This window comes from Canis lupus, chromosome 10, assembly GCF_048164855.1.
Source record: "Canis lupus baileyi chromosome 10, mCanLup2.hap1, whole genome shotgun sequence".
Lineage (NCBI taxonomy): Eukaryota > Metazoa > Chordata > Mammalia > Carnivora > Canidae > Canis > Canis lupus.
In genome coordinates this window covers 45,909,776-45,929,520 of record NC_132847.1, presented here as the reverse complement: position 1 = coordinate 45,929,520, position 19,745 = coordinate 45,909,776, and the positions used below count along the sequence as shown (strand labels likewise).

General features: G+C 35.6%; 1 long non-coding RNA gene across 9 annotated transcripts in view; it reads left to right on the top strand.

Annotated features, from left to right (window-relative positions):
- LOC140641542 (uncharacterized) overlaps positions 1 to 19,745 on the top strand; it is a 292,971-nt gene that overhangs the window by 241,461 nt on the left and 31,765 nt on the right. Inside the window, exon 7 of one of the 9 annotated variants that reach the window (XR_012038088.1) lies at positions 17,001 to 17,069. The exons of the other annotated variants lie outside the window; for them this stretch is intronic. This is a non-coding gene — a long non-coding RNA (uncharacterized lncRNA). The remainder of the gene's footprint in view (positions 1 to 17,000; positions 17,070 to 19,745) is intronic. 9 annotated transcript variants of the gene reach the window in all.

The window sequence follows — 19,745 nt, the reverse complement described above, 5'->3', positions numbered from 1 at the left end:
CACCTTACTAATCAAATAAACTGGGTAAAAAATCCCAAAGAAACAGAATTAGAATGCTGTAGCCTTTGTACCAGTGATGCCATAGTAGGACTTAGCATGGTCAATATATATTTTTAGCTGAACTGCCATTTCTATTATTGTAACAATTTTTTAAGCAATTTATAACTAGGACATATTAATTTTCACCATCCTGAAACTTGACAAATTGTTAGACCAAATGTACTTTGAAGAATACAGTGGATCTACTTTGGTTCATAGATAATTTTAAAATATAACAGTTTCTAGGTCTCTCACTAGATCTCTCTTCCTAAATAGAGTACAGGATTTTAGATGATTTGGATAATTCTTTTATTCTTTTAATCTTAATAATACTCTTTATTTTATCACCCTTTCCTTTGATTTTGGTTACAACATCAAACCCTCCTTAAGATGGGAGAATTTGAAGGGGTTATGAGGTCAGCTTCATAATTTTGTTGTAAGAATTAGGGGGATGACACCTCAGGGCAGTACCCAGAACAGGGTCTGTGAATTGCAGGCACTGCATTTAGATGAGTTTTTATCTTTGCCTTTGAAAAAATTGGAATGTCATTGCTTAGGATTTTAAAATAAGACTGAAAAAAGGCAATACAGCAAAGTAATATTTCAAAGGAATCTAAACTTAACTTGAAGTTTAGTGCCTGGTGAAATTACTGTCACATAGTTAAACCAGAAAAAAATAGAGATGCAATGAGGAGAAAAGGCAAATTCTAAGAGAGTGGACACTGACTTTTAGCCATTCCTTTAATAAAATTTCTAGTTTTATTTATTAATAAGTAATAAAATTACTAAAATTACTCAGTTTAGTTTGCTTCATATGAAATAGCAGCCACAACTTCATAGATAGCTAACAAAAGCAATGACATGTAAAAAACAAGTACAATAATAAAAGAGCCGTCATCTCCTAGGATGTAAATTTCTAGACTAGTTTAGGAAAGTTGGACTAATTCTTTCACCTTGTTATCCTCTAATTCCACTTGATACAGTAGCAAAATAATAGCATTCTGCATAGTCATGGTATATGCGCCTCTGCCGACATGCCATCCTATAAGCAGTAATTAGCATAAACTCTGGGAGAGCCTGGTCCAGTGTTCTTAGGTTAATTCACAGAATGATTGATATTCATATTCATTTCCTTACTAGATAAAGAAGGAGTGATAGATTATTTTCTTGAGGCCTCTAACACCGAAGAAAGGTAAGGACAATATGACCTTCCTAGATTTGACAGCTACTGCTTAAATTCTGTCCCATAAGGTCAAAAGGCAAATTTACTTATTTTTTTCTTTAGTGGAAAATCAGAAATTTAATAGTCTGCAATGAGTTACCCCATTACTAATGCAGAATTAGCCAGAGTTGACTCTATTCTCAGACCCCAAAGAGTGCCCAGTGTGAGCTCGTTTTCAATAACTGTCACTTCATAAAGTGGAAAATTGAGACAACAAGTCATGAATATAAACTCATACATACCTGTTCCTGTCTCAGTTTATTTAGCTATTTTAAACCAGGAGATTGAAGTGTAAACACTTTGTAGTTATTAGTGATTCTTCCCATCTAATTAGTATATTGTAGTGTGCAGTGGGATGAATGAGAATATACCATGCCCCATCCTAATTCCATATAGTTAAGGAGATATTAAAATAATTCCCTAAAGAGTAAAAGTAAACAGATTGATTAATTTGATGTTTGGGGCTTATATGTTACCAAGTAAGTGATATGTTTAGTGATTTAATTGCTAGTTAAGTAGTAATGTTGGTAGCCTATGGCCATAGATCAACAGTGTAAGTATTGTAGAGATCAGAAAAATTAACTAGAAAACCTTTCAAACCTTTTATGTATCAAATCAACTTTATCCCAATCATGGAAGAAAGATCATGTAAAGGTGAAATATACCAAAATAAGTAGATTATGTTTGAGTGACAGAAGAGAAACAGGAGTCTCATAAATATACTTAATTTAAAGAATGCGTATTTCCTCTTAAAATCACTGTTATGCCTTTGTATTTCAAAGAAAATATTAGAGACTCTGTTGTACTACAAACTTCCTGTGAAGATATTTCTATTCAAACATCATGAAATTTTTTAAGATGGTTCTAAATTTAAATAAAACCTACAGATATTGTTCATGAAATTATAGTGATGGTGAAGTTTTATCATTTTTTTTTTTAGAAATTTAGATTAGCTATAAGAAGTTCTTAAAAGAGCATTGAAAAGACATTTAGACATTAAATAACTCATTTTGAATCTAGTATCCCTTTTAGCCCAGAAACCAACTTTGTTAGTTGAGAATATGAATTTTTTAATTTTCATGGCCTTGGGTTTGATTATTTTTCTTTGTTTAGTCTGTGAATATTTTAGTAAGGATTCACTTTAAAAGTAATCCTGGTCCTTGTTTTTGCTTTGCAATGTTTGAAAAAATGACTAGAGGAGCTTTAATGCTGTCTTGTTCATCAGTGTGAATCAGATAAAAGATTAAAAACAATACCTAGAGCGTAGCTCTCAATTTGGGTTTCTGTCTGTTGAATTTTAATTCCATGGTGAGATTCCTGTTCAGACAGAAGGTAAATAAATAAATAAGTTCATAAATTCCACTTATTTCAGCAGGCTATGTCACTGGGGATGCATTATTTTTAAACCAAAATATCATCAGTGTTTTACATGATTGTGTTAGAGACTTCAGCCCTCCATGATTACTTTTCAAGAGTAGCACCACCTGTTTACCATGTGGAGGCTTTGAACATTAATAAGAGAAGCAAATGAAAAGTTAGTGAGCAGCCTCAGCAGACAATTGGTTGGTAAGGATATGGCACATGAATTACTACAGATTGCCTTCTCAGGACTTCCAGGCATTTGAGCAAGTACTACTGGTTTCCACTTCCCCCTCTCCTATTTTTGTCTTCTACTTTGGGAGACAAAATTTGGGTGTGGGATTGATATGCAGGCCATGGGGCATGGAAACCTATACAACTTTTGGTTTGCCAATGCCAGTATTTTGCCTCTACAGTGTGTCAGGGTTCATGAAATAATGGTACTTACTCTTCACCTGGCTGGGAAGCAAAGGAGTATGGCACTAACACTTGTCAAGGCAGTTACAGGTGGAAGCAATCATTGAGTTGAGAGCATTAAGGAGAAACAATTATGCACATTTTCAGTCTAATATCATGATAACCACAGGTTTCTGGACCCTACCCAAGCCAATTGCTTGAGTTGTAAAAACTGAGGCACGTGGCTTTTAAAAGTTAAGACACTCTTGTTTTAAGCTTATTGATTGATTCACTGTGAAAGGAGTGCAGAATAAAGAATATGGCTTTTTAAAAAGCATGTTTCATAAATTTTATTACAAAAGCTTAATTTTTTTAAATAGCACTATGGCAGATTTATAGCCTTTACTCTGGTTTCTGCTGTCAAAATATGTTTATATATTCAAGATTTATTTATTTAAACAGCCTTTAAATATTTCCTGGGTGGTAGATATCATAGAAACCACTATGAATAAGAGAAACAAGACCCCTTCTCTCATAGAGCTTGTGGTCTAGAAAGGTCTGTATCTATACACCAATGATATATGTATGATAGAAGTCATGAACAACACCATGGGATTATGCAGTTTGGTACATAATGCGGTTTGGGGGAAATATATCAGAAAAATGTTCCCTAAAGTAGTGGCTTTTAAGATGAAGATTAAGGGAGGAGTTGGCTGCAGCCCTGGCGGCACAGCGGTTGGCTGCAGCCCTGGCGGCACAGCGGTTTAGCGCCGCCTGCAGCCCGGGGTGTGATCCTGGAGACCTGGGATCGAGTCCCACGTCGGGCTCCCTTCTGGAACCTGCTTCTCTCTCTGCCTCTCTCTCTCTCTCTCTCTCTATGAATAAATGAATAAATCTTTTTTTAAAAAAGAGAGGAGTTGTCCAGATGAAGAGTAATAAAGAATGTTTTGAACATAGACAATACCATTTACAAAGGTGCTTAGATAAGGAGGAACTTGTCACACAAGGGGAAATGAAGAAAAGTCAGTTTGGAGTAAGTAAAAATGAGTGATGGAGAGGTTGCCTTACCAGGAAGCTAGAGATAAGAGCAGAGTTCAATTTGCCCAGAACTTCGTAATTCCTGGTAAGGAGCTAAGCTTGAATCTAAGATAGTGAGTAGGTACTGAGAGATGTAAGCATGAATGTTTTAAGAGCAGTTTGATGAATTAACAGATCTCAGCACCTACTAGGTATCAGTTATTATGCTGGTAATTGAGGTATAAGATCAAGGTAAGATTGTTCCTGTTTTCCAGGAGCTTACTACCTTAAGTGGGAAATAGGAAAATCTCCCATTGCAATAAATGGATTTAGGTTTGAATGGAGGCATGAACCAAGTATTACTGGAGATATGAAGAAAGCAAAGAAAAAGGTCTTGAACTAAGCCTTTGAGTGGGTATCAGGATGTGTCCAGGAAAGATGGGTATTTGATTAAGTCTGGAAGAATTTAAAGGACTTAGCTACATGAACCAAGAGTCAGGAGAGCCTTCCAGATAGAGAAAAACATGCCCAGAGGTCTGTTTGGCATACTTTGAGAATTGCCTGTAGGTTTAAGAATAGTTAGAAAAAAGAATGTGAGTAGGAAGGAGGCAGGAAATGTGGCTGGAAAGGCTTATGTAGCATACCTTTGCCCTGTTAAGGAGTGAGAGCTATTAAGAGATCTGTATATTTTATCACCTTCTAATTTTTGTAACTATTCACCAAATAAAATTCCAAACTTTGCCTTTGAAAAAGAAAGAAAGAAAGAAAAAGAACCATTAAATGGGCCAGTTCTCAGTAATACAGGTTACTCTTCTAACCATTTCTGTCACTTTTCCAAAGTCTATAAGAATTTATATGTATTCAACAAAATGTTAATTTATGCTTCAGGAAAAAGAACAGAGTAATATATACCTTAAGGTGATCTTTTTTGCATTTTGGATCTGAGGTTTGCATCAACCTGAAAAATGGAATACATTTTCAAAAAAGACATCAAATACTCAACAGAGAGGAAGGAAAAGGTCCCTATTTATCATGTTCCTGCAATCACTGCTGAGTGATGTATTGTGATTACAACTTTTTTTTTAATTGGCAGGCTTCTGGGAAGCTACGGGAATTGGTGACAAGATGATGGATCAGTTTCTCCATATTGGCTGGTTGATCCAACAAACCTAAAGCAGTTATTGACATTTGTCATTCAACATTGGAGCCATACAGACTCCTTTGCTGATTAGTCAAATAACTTCACCTCCCTTTAATTAATGTTTTAGGAGAAGAGCCTCACAGAGATGCTCAGGGGAGCAAAGTTTTATAATATAATGGAAAGGAAAGGTTACACAGTACCAGTTGAATAAAAAGAAGCGAGCATGGGGGGGAAGGAAGAAATCAATGACAATGTTTGAACAGCTTAACCCTGTTGGCCCTTGCATGTTAATAGATTATTTATGCATCACTTTGCCAGTGAGGAGAAATTAGTATGATTAACATTTTCTGTTTATTGACTGCTCATCACAGATTGGAAAAAAAGTATTTACATGTATTTTTGTTTATTACCTTGAAAAATCATTGACTAGAAAGGTCAGGAGAAGAACTCATCTTCTCATCCAAACTCAAAGAATTTTATCCTAAAGAAAAAAATAATAGTGTAAATGAACAGAAATGTGTTTTTCGTTGCTCTGTGAAGAAAAAGGGAAACTATGTTATTTCCAGAGAAAAGCCTTTTCAAATAGGTGGTTAGAAAAGAGCTTTGAAGTTTGACATGAATCTAATCTCATTCTTTAGTTAATAGTCAAGGATTTTCAAACAATCCTTATGATGTTGTCATAAAATTTCACTCCTTCTATGCCTCCCCTTATCATTTCTGTTTCCACCACCATACAACTCTAGTCATCCCCTGTGTTAGAAAAGAGCTGAAACCTAATTCTGTAATAGAGACAGTAAAACAGATACATAGGGAAGAGTCCAGAAACTAATGTGAGTTTGCTCCTTGATAAGTTATAAATGGAAACCACACCAGGTGCAGTTACACACAAAGGAAACTATATTTGCAGCAAATAAGGAGATAATGGAAAATAAATTATAGAGCCATGACTCCCTGAGCAAGGGTGAGTGGGTTTCTTGTATTTAGGATGAATATTTAAGTCTGGAAACAGTATCATATGCCAAAGGCTGGCATAAGGTCCTGCATATGCCTTAAGGAAACATACCTATGCATATACTGCATGTTATGTAAATAAGATTTGTGCTCCTCCTTGGACAAGGATTTTAGTACTATCATGAGGTAAAGGTAACTTAGTCATTCCATATTATTATATGGTCCATCTGCTCAGGCATGAGTTGGAGGTCGTGCTCCAACTGGTCTGGGAGATCTGGGCTGACTGGAGCTCTTCCTTAGCGCAGTCATTATTAACGGGGAATAGTTTAGGTTTCTGCCTTGGGATATTATGCCCACTGGGTCTTTTGCCTGAGTTAAGAGATAAACTGGACAGAAGAGCATAAGGAAAACTGTGAAACAAATGTTGATTGGTATAAGCAGGTGGGCAGTAAATGTCAAGTCTTGGGATCTAGCTGGTGACAGGTTTAGATTTAAATACCTTTAGAATACTTTAAGTATCTTAAAAACTCACAAACATAGGTTAGGTATTATTTAGGGAAAATGAATTTTGGAGTCTAAGTCTTATGAAAGATGAATCCACAGAGATCTCATCTGTATTAATAATCATAGGAACAGGGACCAAATGTATAATCCTAAACCTGGGATGGATTTCCAATTGTCCTGTCTTGATTTTTGGCAAACTGAGACAAACATAGACTCTGGAGAAAGGCAGATTTAGATATGAATCTTGTTTCTTACTTTCCAGTAAGTAACCTTGGGTAAGATTTAGAAAATTAAGGCATCCCAAAGTTTATGAGGTTGAGTAAAATCTCTCCTCTTTTTCTGTTTGTCTATCATCTACCTATCATCTATCTAAACACATATTAACTGTCCTTCTCTTCACCTTCCCATCTACCTGACCCTCCTACTGATCTCTGTCTGTATAAAGAAAACTAATTTTTATTTTATCAAAGAAATATACATATTTACATGTATTTCAAAAAGTCAAATAAGAGTATAACACTTATAATGAAAATTACTACAAATCCCATTTGTGAGGACATTCTTTTTTATTTTCATTATTTATACCCATATTACTAAATAACAGCCTAATAATGCTATTTCTTGATTTTCAGTTTTAGCCTTTATTTGTTGATTGTTCTATTATTGAGGATTAGAATTTAGATTTTTTTTTTTGTGCTTATACACATTTAAACACTTTCCGTTTCCCTATTCTGTCAAAACAAATGCATCACTATTCTGGGTGAATCGGTATTTAGTGTTAACCTTATTATAACTAGGGAAGTCTTACACGTGGAGGAGCTACATGATATATTATGATTACATAGTTTTTCTTGTACATTCTATTTTCCTTGAAATTAACTATTGTCTACACATACACACCACACACTTTTCTTTATCCTGGCTATTGATTCTGGTAACTCCACCTCTCACCTGTCTTTCAAGACCCATATTACATAGATTAAATAGCTCTTTATTGTATGAGACTTAGCAGGTGCAAATTTTTAAAGATATAAGGAAGGTTAGTTTAAAGACTATCTTAAAATATATTCTTATATTTAATCTCGTATTTCATAGTGGTGTCATCAAATTCAGAGTTGGGATAAGGTGAAAGCTTTCCCTAATCCTAATTCCTCTCTTCTTTAATATGGAAAACTAGTGTTGTTGTTATTTAATTCTTTTAGTATTGATGTAGAATCTTCAACACTGCAGTAATTCACCCTCTTAAACCAGATGACCACTCTTAAATCTCTACTATGTAGAAATTCTAGAACTCTCACAGATGCTTCATGGTTTGAATATAGACTATTTCCTTTTGTGATTCCTTTTGAAATTTAGACCTGAGAGTAAGATAGTGATTTTTGGTAGCAATTTAAAGACAAGTGAATGGAACAGGATCAGGATGTGACTTAGGGGAACTCAGAACTTCAGCAACAATTGATGCAGAAGGAGTCAAAAGTCAGAGAAGAAAAGTCCAGGTTTTTTTACTCAGAGATTTGGATCTCTTGTCTGTGTCTTCACTTTGCATGCAACCCATCACCTGGAAGTTTATGCAGTCTGGACCTACTGAATTAGACCTACCGAAATTTGAAAAGCACTGGTCCAGGGGGGATAGTTGATGTTGAATTGGTAGACAGCTAAATCTATTCAATTATGTCTCTTTATCCAGATTAGTCACAAAAAGTTTGAGACTTGGCATTAAGAAAAAGAAAGGAAAGCTATTAAAACAAAACTGGAAGTATCAGGCAAAGGGAAAGTAGATGTGTATTAAACCAGCATAGTTTTGGAAGGGCAAGAAGCTCATTATGACTTAAGAGTAAAGTAGGGTAAGGCTTAAGGTATAAGCAAGGCAGAAATGATGGAAGATCTCAAATGCTTTACTAAGGACTTCTAATTTTATCTTGTAGGAAATTGGGTATCTGTTGTTGAGAGGCAAAATTCTATAATCCATGTTTAATTTTAGGTAGATTACTCCATTTATACTGCAGAAGATATTTTGGATTTGGGATAGAGAACGGAGAAAGAGAGCAGTTGAGAAATGTTACCATTGTCCCAGACAGTTGATGAAGATTTGAATTAAAACAACAATAGGAACTGAAAAAATGTACATTGGGGCTAAATTTAAGGATATAAAATGTTGGACTTGTGTGGCTTAATGACAAAAGTAATTGGGCAATACATTTAATCTTAGGAAAAGTGAGTCATATGATTCTAGTTTATTTCTTTGGTTAGGAGAGTAAGCTAACTTATTTTGTAGTATTATAGGCTTGATTGTATTCACCAAAAATATACATTCTGTAAGCATATTATAAAAATTGCCTGAACCATCAGGACCATTACAGAGATAAAGAAATGGCATAAAATGACATGGTTATGTAGGGAGCTATGTCAACTGGCTATCCAGTCACATATAAAAATAAGGTTTTTTTTCCTTCCTAAATAAAAACCTCAAAGAAGTTCTAACCAACTATTAAGCCTTCCTCTGTATAGCTCTGGTGACTCAGAGGGTGCTTATCCCCTACCAACCCTGGGTATAAATTCTGATTAATTCAGTGAGTTCATGGCATTTCTCTGGTGATTCTTATTAGTCATGGTGTGGACATGTGGCCTAAATTGGCCAAATCAAATTAAATGGAAGAAATTAGACTCCACATTTGAGGGAGCTCTTTTGCCTTCCCTCCTTCATTCATCCATTAGCCTCTTTCTCTTCTAATGTGAAAGCAAAGAATAGGTTTTCCCATTTTCTTTTGGCAGCCATCTATTACTAGGAGGGGAACTAGTCCAAAGATGAAACAATGTGTAAATGGTATATCACATATATGAACACAACCTTGCTCCTTATTGTTATTTCTGAGCTACTGAGTAAAGCAACTCTGAAGTTGGCCTTCATTATGGTCTTACTGTCCTAGAAGATGATAAATGTTTTGTTTGTTTAAGCCAAAGAGAAAAAAGAAAAAAAAGATCTGTTCAAGTCCTCACCACGGGTACCTGTGACCTTATTTGGAAATGGGGTTTTTTGAATGCAATTAGATGGAAGGAAGTCATACTAGATTAAGATAGGCCCTGATGCAAGGACTGTGGCCCTCAAGAAAAGAGAACAGAAAGAATCAAAAGGAAAAGGCCATATAAAGACAGGGGCAGAAAATAGTTACACAGGTGTGAGGCAAGGAATAGCTGGAGCCACCAGAATTGGAAGATGGAAGAAAAAAAAAAAAAAAGATCCTCCCTTTGAGCCTTCAGAGGGCACGTGGCTCTGCAACACCTTGATTTCAGACTTCTAGCCACCAGACCCGTGAGAATAAATTTCTGTTATGTTAAGCCACCTAACTTGTGGTAACTTTTTGTGGAAGCCCTAGAAACTACTACCCATAATTTTGAAAACATCTTTTTTTTATAAATTTGTCTCATTAATGTAAGAATAAATTATCTAGAGCTTTTAATTCTTATTCCTTCTTTTCCCTCCTTTTGCCTAAAAAGGAGTAAGATGAGGATTTTCTATTTTCAATTATTGAACCTCTCATTGTGAGTGAGGAGGTATGTGAGTAATCTTAGTTTTCTACACTCAGGATAGAATGGTGGTATGTTTGGAGACCAAAACAACATGGTATTTTGAGGTACAGGGTCTAAGCCAATAGGAAACATTTTGCTTTACCAAATATAACTTCCAGAAAGGTTAACAAAGAGAAAATAAATTTAAAAATAACCTCCTGCAATATGATAAGGTAAATAAGAGCTTTATCTTTAAGTTTAATCAAATAACTAGAAATATTAAAAGTTAGATTAGCATTTTATAGTTTGCTTGATCTCTTAAACCTGTAAAAGAAATGAATTTTTCTTATTACCTTTTATAATCAGTTACTTCATACACAGTCTGCATTTATTCTTTTAAGATTGATTGATTGATTGATTGATTTTAGAGAGAGGGTACCAGCACCCAGAGGTGAGAGGGAGAAGGAGAGGGAGAGAATCTTAAGCAGATTCCATGCTGAGCATGGAGCCAGACATGGGATTCAATCTCATGACCCTGAGATCATGACCTGAAGTGAAACCAAGAGGCAGATGCCTAACCACTGTGCCACCCTGGTGTGCCTATTTGATTCTTCAAATTAAATATACCATGTCAATGAAGAGTGACCTCTAGAATAACTTTAAATTGCTGGAATTTGCTTAGGCTTACACTTTTACTTTCTGTTTGAAAGCCCCTATGGATTCCTTTTTTATCTCATCCTGTTTTTATTCATTGCTATCTCACGTTTCTTTATTTGTTTACAATATGCAAACAGCCATTTTCTTGTCATTTTTATACAGAGGGGGAGTTGTGCCTCTTGAATGCTCTTATTGATTTCTCTGTGAATCTGTACAACTCTATCTAGATGTAATTGTTTATTATTAAATTGGGGTTTGATTTTCTTGCTTTTGGGAAGAAAAGCCTAGAAGTGCTCCCTGGTTAGTGAAAATGTTTATATTGAAAGAATGAGATACTAGTACATATGCATCGAATTTAGCATACTTTATATATGTATCTATAGGCATATAGACATTTGGATTTAGAGGTATATTTATGTGATAATGTAGGCTAAGTGTGAACAAATGCACTTTCAGGTTAATGTAGTGATGTTAAATGTAGAGTTAGTATATACAAATTTTGATTTTTGCCAGGAGTATTAACTAGCAGGATTGCTGACTATTGCTACTTCTCCCATGAAAATAAACTTGGAAAAAATTATAGATATGAAGGTAAAACATGGATTGTAGGAACCAACTCCAAAACAGAAAACCATAGGGTTGGCTGAAGACCATCTTGAGTTGGTGTATGTTGGCGAGAGGTAGGTAAGTACAGCCTAGGAGGAAGGCAATATTTGGAACAGGTAGAAGGAAGAGGTTTAGAATTCTCTTCTTACCTTTCTTCTTTCAGGCACTGGAAAAATTATTGCCTGCCCCTTCACAGCAGAAAGCAGGAGCAACATTTGCTGCGCTCATGCCCTCCTGGAGAGAAACTTTGATGCAAATAGTGCTAATGATAAGTTGTTCTCAGGCATTCACTCCTCTATCCTTCCCTCTTCTGAGCCCCCCAGGGCTTCTGGATTATAACCTAGACAGTTTGCTGCTAAACTCCTAACACTGCTTCTTCTTAAGTGGTTAAAAGTAAATACTGATTGGGTGAACTGCCAGATGTTGTGGTAATAGAATCTTTGGTCAGTAGTGGCTCTGTGCTATGTTGGATACATGGCCTACAGATTTTCACTTCTCCTGTCCTTAAACTCATTAGGACAACAGGACACAGGTCATTTCCCAACACAAAGTACTAAATAGCGTGCTATACTTCACAGAGAACAGGAGCTTACCAGCAAAAGCTAAAACCTGAACACCTTGAAAGGACAGTGTTCTCAAAAGATAATAAACTGAACAATATGTACAAATTTTAATGAAATTAATAATCATTTAAACTAAGGCAAATGAATATTATAAGGAGATGGAGAAGATATTAGGATTATAAAAGGATAAGGCCTATAAGAAAGCAAGTGTAATTATTAGAATGAAAATATAATAGTTGAAGTAAAGGATACAACAGGGGGCAATGAAAGAATGGAATTAGCTGAAGAGTGAATTAATGAACTGGAAGACTATGTTAAAGTTTTTATCCAGATGTAGCAAGAAAAGCTGGAATATATAAATGGGAGCTATGAAATATGGAAGACAGAAGTGCAAAGTTCAGAAAAACACAAAAGAAGGAATATTTAAAGCAATGAAGATAAATGACCCAGAATTAAAGATGAAAGATCTCATACTGAAAATGCACATTGAATTACTTTAAAAAAGAAACAAAAAGCTGCAACTGGAAACATTATAGGGAATTCAAGAATATCAAAAATGAACAAAAAATTCCAAAAGATTTTCACAGAGAAAAATCAGCCTTCCAAAGAGGAAAAAAAGACAAAAGACAAAAATTATCTGCCTCCCAGCCCCCCAAAAGAAGATTAACATCAGTTTTCTTAAGAGCACTACTAGATACAAGAAGGCAACAGAGTACATTTTTTATTGTAAATATACACAGCATAAAATTTATCAATTTAATCATTTTTAAGTGTACAGTTCTAGGACATTGACTACATTCTCATGGCTGCTCAACACAAATAGAGAGTTCTAAAAATATGAAAGGAGAAAAGATTTTTAACCTAGAGTTTTATATCCTAATATACTTTCACTTAAATGTGAGGATATAATAAAAATTATCCAACACTTCAGAAGTTTTACTGAAAAAGCAACTACATTAAAAAGTTTGTAAAGAAGTTTTCAAATAATTATAGAAACTAAGAAATGAGGTAAAGTTATAAAAAATAAAGGTGGCCAAATACATGTAAATTGCTGAAGGTTATTGTGGTCTTTACATTATAAAACCAAACAATTAGCAAAAGAAAAACATGCTACTAAATCACCTCTTTATTTTTCATGAATCTTTCATTGTCTCAGTCCATGGTTTCCCTTACTTCGTCATTATTTTTTTCTTAAAGGCTAAAATACCTAAACCTGTTTACTCTTTTCTCCATTTCTCTTCATCCACCAGTTTATATTGTCCCCCCTTTTTTGTCCATTTCTCTCCATTAGATGGTAACATTTTTGGTAGAACTATACTTTTGCAGAGAATGTAAGAAAGTTAGAAATCAATTGTTAAGTGTGTCCTTATTTTGATTTGCTAGGGCTGCCATAACACGATATGATGGATGGGTGGTTTAAACAACAGAAATTTATTTTCTTGTGAGAAAATAGCCTTCTGGAGGATAGGAGGTCAATATCAAAGTATCAGCAGGTCCAGTTTCTCTTTAGGTCTCTCTTGTCTTGCAGATGGCTGCCTTCCTGCCTCACATGGCCTTTTCTCTCTCTTTTTAGAAGGACACCAGTCATATTGGATTAGGGCCCCACCCTCATGAATTTATTTAACCTTGATTAACTTCTTAAAGACCTTATCTTCCATTATGGTCATGTTCTGAATAATGGGGGATCGGTACTTCACCATATGAAATTTGAAGAAACATAAGCTGATAATAGTCCTGTTTTATAAATCTTTGTATGAAGGAGTTAAATGCCAATGCTAGATAGCAATCCTGAGAGCCAACAGTCACTGGGTACCAGATAATGTTCTAAAGGCTTCACATATTAACTAATTTGATCCCTACAACAAGCCTAGGAAATTGGTAGTAGGTCTCTTAATTTTTTTAATTTAAATTTTAGTTAACATACAGTGTAATTTAGGTTTTTCAGTAGAATTCAGTGATTCATCACTTACATAAATATTCATCACTTACCAATATTCATCACAAGTGGCCTTTTTATTTTATTTTAATTTTTTTAAAAGATTTCATCTATTTGTTCATGAGAGATACAGAGAGAGAGGCAGAAACACAGGCAGAAGGAGAAGCAGGCTCCTGACAGGAAGCCCGATGTGGAACTCGATCCCAGCATCCCAGAATGGTGCCCTGAGCTGAAGGCAGAAGCTCAACCACTGAGCCACTCAGGCCTCCTGACAGGTGCCCTTTTTAATACGCATCACCCAACCACTTTCTTCCCCACTCCCTCCATCTACTCTCAGTTTGTTTTCTATCATTAAGAGTCTCATAGTTTATTTCCCTCTCTCCTTTTTCCCCCTTCCCATATGTTTATCTTTTTTATTTCTTAAATTCCACATGAGTGAAATCTTATGGTATATTTCTTTTGCTGAATGAGTTATTTTGCTTAGCATAATACACTCTATTTCTATCCATGTCATTGCAAATGGCAAGATTTCATTCTTTTGATGGCTGAGTAATATTCCATTGTGTGTGTGTGTGTGTGTGTGTGTACACATCTTTGTGCATCAGTCAATACACATTTGGGCTCTCTCCACAGTTTGGCTATTGTTGATAATGCTGCTATAAACATCAGGGTGCCTGTACCCTTCAAATCTGTATCTTCTATCCTTTGGGTAAATACCTAGTACTACAATTGCTAGATTGTAAAGTAGTTGTATTTTAACTTTTTGAAGAACCTCCTTTTTTTTCTCCAGAGTGGCTGCTCCCATTTGCACTCCCACCAACAGTGCAAGAGGGTTGGCCCTTTCTCTGCATCCTTGCCTATACCTATTATTTCTTGTGTTGTCAATTTTAGCCATTCTGACAGGAGTTGGGTAGTATCTTATTGTAGTTTTGATTTGAAATGTTCTGAAAAAAAAAATGTTCTGAAAATATCTTTTGAGTCCATCAGTCCAGTGTGTCATTCAAAGCCTTTGTTTCCTTATTGATTTTCTGCTTAGATAATCTGTCCATTGCTGTAAGTGGGGTGTTAAAGTCCTCAAATATTATTGTAGTATTATCTATGAGTTTTTTTATGTTTGTTATTAATTGATTTATATATTTGGGTGCTACCAAATTGAGGCATAAATTTACAACAAAAGGCTTATCATAGTCAAATTCACAAAATACACATATAAGGAAAGAATCCTAAAAGCAAGGTAAAAAATCCTTAACCTACAAAGGAAGAGAGATCCTGTTCGCTGCAGATCTGTCCATATAAACTTGGAGAGCCAGGAGAAAGTGGCAGGATATATTCAATGTGCTTAATGGGAAAATTATGCAGCCTAGAATACTTTATCCAGTAAGATTGTAATTGAAAGTAGAAGGAGAGATAAAGATTTTCCCAGACAAACAAAAACTAAAGGAGTTCATGACCACTAAACCATTCCTGCAATAAATTCTAAGGGAGACTCTTTGAGTGGAGAGAAAAAAAGACCAAAAGTAACAAAGACTAGAAAGGGCCAGAGAACATCACCAGAAAAAACAACTCTACAGGTAACACAATGGCACTAAATTCATATCTTTCAGTAATCACTCTGAATATGAATGAAATTAATGCTCGAATCAAAAAACAGAGGGTATGAGAATGGTTAAAAAAAACAAGGTCTATCTATATGCTGGCTATAAGAGACTCATTTTAGATCTAAAGATACCTGCAGAATGAAAATGAGGGGATGGAGAACCATTTATTGTGCTAAAGGACATCAAAAGAAAGCTTGAGTAGCCAGACTTACATCAGATAAACTAGATTTTAACACACAGACTGTAACAAGAGTCATAGAAGGTCATTATATCATAAGGCCTATACATCAAGAAGATCTAACAGTTGCAAATATTTATGCCTCCAACTTGGGAGCACCCAAATATATAAATCAATTAATAACAACAAGGCATAGCTTCCGTCAGATCCCTGCCTTCTCCTTACCTGTGTCCAAGCTGTTTTATCACAGGTGTACTAGTGGATTTCAAATGTCCAAAATTTAGAGACTGTCAGACCAGGAGCCTGTGCTGATCCTCTTGGGGAGGGTCTCACCTTTCTTTTGCCAGTTGCTAGCCTGTGCCAGGAACATAGTCACGCAATTGCATGGTGGTTCACAGTTCATGGCAAGGTAGCACTCAGGCGTGCTGCCCTCATCTGGAGTCCCCGCCCTGCTCCTATGCCTGTGAGTGGTGTAGCATGTTCACCCCACCCTTTCTTGCAACCCAGGAGATCCTTAGTCCATGCCGTCCACTCCTGGGTCTCTGCTAGTCATGGCCCCGGTGGTGGAGGCCTTCTAAAATTTCAGACTTTGCACTCCATTGCCTATAATACTTTGCAGTAGTCTTTGTAAGAATGGCTCCCTTCCCTCTGTTGTTCCCACAGTTAATCTCACCCAAATCACCTCTTCATACCTCCTACCTTCCAGAAAGTGGTCACTTTTCTGCTTGTACACTTGCAGCTTTGTTCTCTCAGACCTCAAACTGATTTCTTGGGTGTTCAGAAAGATTTGGTAATTGTCTAGTTGTGTTCAAGTGCTGGGGCAAGTTTAGAGTCCCCCTACTCCTCCACTATCTTAAATTAAGTCTGACTCTCAGTACTAGTTTTGTAATCCTAATTTTACAGTTGAAAAAACATTGTATAGGCAAGATCAAAAGATGGAAAACAAGAAAACCAGAATTCAAACACAGATAGCTTGACTATAGTCCCTTTCCTCTAACTAACCCCTTGATCTTGCTATACTCCCTTTTGTAAGCTGAGGAACCAGACACATGTTTATTTGACTTCACAAGCTATTTTGTTATGGATGTTCACTATGAGAGTCAAGATGCTAGTTCAAAGAGCACTGACTGCAGGTTCTTTCTTCACCTGAGTCAAGGAGTTGTTTTTGAGAGACCTTAAAGATGAGCTTAATTGAGGAGCACAGCTCTCTGTGCAAGATATTTTATACCAAGCAAAATAAACTTACTTTGGAGTGTCAGTGGGAGAACTGAGAGCAAGTTGCTTTTGTTGTGTTTTTTTTTTTTTTCTCTGTTTTGTTCATTAAAGAAAATGGAACCTGTGCATCAGAACACCGGCTCAGAAGCAGATCAAGGATGAGTACTTTGAGAAACACAGGTAACTAGTTACTTCCTTACTCCTGCAGTTCCATTTGGTCTGTGAATTATATATATATAATTATATATATATATATAAAACTTTGGTAAAACCACGAAGAGTTCAACAAAGTGCAATGTTGTGGTATGTGTCTTGGGAGAAAAGATCTAAGAGAATTAATTTGTTGTTTAGAAGTAAAGAGCAGTTCCTGTAGGTTAGCTGTTCTATTTGGGGGCTTGGAAGGAGAAGTGATTAACATTTCTTTCTGTTCTAGCAGGCTGTGGAATAAGACTCAGTATAAACAGAAGGAACTATCACACTTCTTGTGGGCAGAAATAAAAATCAAATGGAAGCTAACCAAAGTTCAGTAAAGACAATCTAGGCATTATTTTGACCAGTTCAATAAAAAGATGTTGGGGTTTAATTCAGTTTAAATAGAGAAAACATATTTTGGGAAATGCTACTTCAGTTTTCAAGTACTTAGCAAGAATTATCTAAATTGTTTAATGTAGGGACTCCTGGGTGTCTCAGTGGTTCAGTGTCTGCCTTTGGCTCAGGGCGTGATCCTGGCGCACTGGGATCGAGTCCCACATTGAGCTTCTTGCATGGAGCCTGCTTCTCCCTCTGTGTCTCTGCCTCTCTCTCTCTGTGTGTCTTTCATGAATAAATAAATAAAACCTTAAAAAAATAATTTCTAATGTATTATATGAGGTATCTGAATTAGAATGCCAATAAGTATTTTCTCCTTGAACTTAATCTCAAACTCCAAAATTAGGCCTTTGTAAATGTATGCAGTGTTCTATTCTCTAAATTTTTCAACTATTCTGTGCAAACAAAAGATAACTCCACTGAATTATCATCTTGCCTCATTTCTAAAGAAAGACCTCAATGAAATGATAGTATAAATGTCTTTAAATATATTTTTAGCATCATAGTTTATTTATGAATGTATTTTATTTTAAACAGTTAACACAAGAGCAGCATATAATGGAAAATGTGGGATGTTCATTTCTTCTCTCTCCTATAATCCCACTCTTCTCCATAGGTATTTGTAATTATTAATTTCATGATTAATTTTCTATTTTTCCTATGCTTTTATATGTGTACACATATATCTACTTTTTTTTGGATCAACTATATTAAGGAATAATTGGCTTGCAAAAACTGCACTTAAGTAATGTATACAATTTGTTGGGTTTGAACATAGACATACATCAGTGTTACTATCACCACAGTCAAGGTAATAAGCATATCCATCAACTCCAAAATCTGGTTTGTTTTTGTTTGTTTTGTGGTAAGAATGCTTGACAGGGGATCTCACCTCTTAAATTTTTAATGCATAATATCTTATGTTAACTACAGGCACTCTACTGTAATTGTAGCTTTATATCCATTGAATAGCAACTCTCCTTATTCTCCTTCTCCACCCACTGGCAACAACCTTTCTGTTATCTGCTTCTGGAAGTTTGACTTTGAGATATAAGAGTAATTAAGCAGTATTTATCCTTCTGTGATTGACTTATTTCACTTAGCATCTGGAAAATACTATCTTCCAGGCCCATCTATGCTGTTGTAAATGGTATGATTTCTTTTTTTTCATAAGACTTATCAATGTTCAATTGTGTACATATACTACCCAAATTAATTTACAGATTTAATGTTGTTTCTGTTAAAATGCCCTATTTTACAAAAATAAAAAAAAAGTTATAACATTCACTTGGAATCACAAAGCACTCAAAATAGGCAAAGTTATCTTGAGATAAAAACACAAGTCTGGGGCCATATTTCCTGATTTCGAAATATATTACAAAGGTACAGTAATTAAAATGGTGTATAACTGGCATAAAGACAGGCAAATAGACCAATGGAACAGAATAGAGAGCCCAAAAGTAAATTCATGCGTAAACACTCAACTGATCTTCGATAAGGCTGCCAAGAACACACACAGGAAAAAGACAGTCTCTTCAACAAATGTTATAGGGCAAACTGGTCATCCAAATGGGGAAGAATGGAACTGTTGGAACTCTATCTTACAACATAAATAAAAATCAACTGAAAATTGATTAAATACTAAAACATAGACCTGAAATTATTAAAACCTTAGAAGAAAACATGGGGGGAAAGCTTCATGACAATAGTTCTGGCAATGATCTCATAGATAGGAAGGCAAAAGCAAAAGCCAAGTAGAGAAGTGAGACTACATCAAACAAAACAGCTTTGCAGCAAAGGAAACAATCTGCAATGTAAAAATACAACCTGTGGAATGGGAGAATATATTTGCAAAATATATATCTGATAAGACTCTTTATAATGGGTTAATATCCAAAATAATACAAGGAATTCCTACAAGTCAGTAGTAAAAAACAAAACAAAATGAAACAAAAATTTGATTAAAAATGGTCTTAGGACTTGAATAGCTGGTTCTCCAAAGCAAACATAAATGCTTAGCAAGTGAATGGAAAGGAGTTCAAAATCACTAATTATCAGGAAAATGCAGATCAAAACTACAATGAGATGTCACCCCATATCTCTTAGGATGGCCATCATTAAAAAAAAAAAAAAAGGGGATCCCTAGGTGGCGCAGCGGTTTGGCGCCTGCCTTCGGCCTAGGGCGCGATCCTGGAGACCCGGGATCGAATCCCACATCGGGCTCCCAGTGCATGGAGCCTGCTTCTCCCTCTGCCTGTGTCTCTGCCT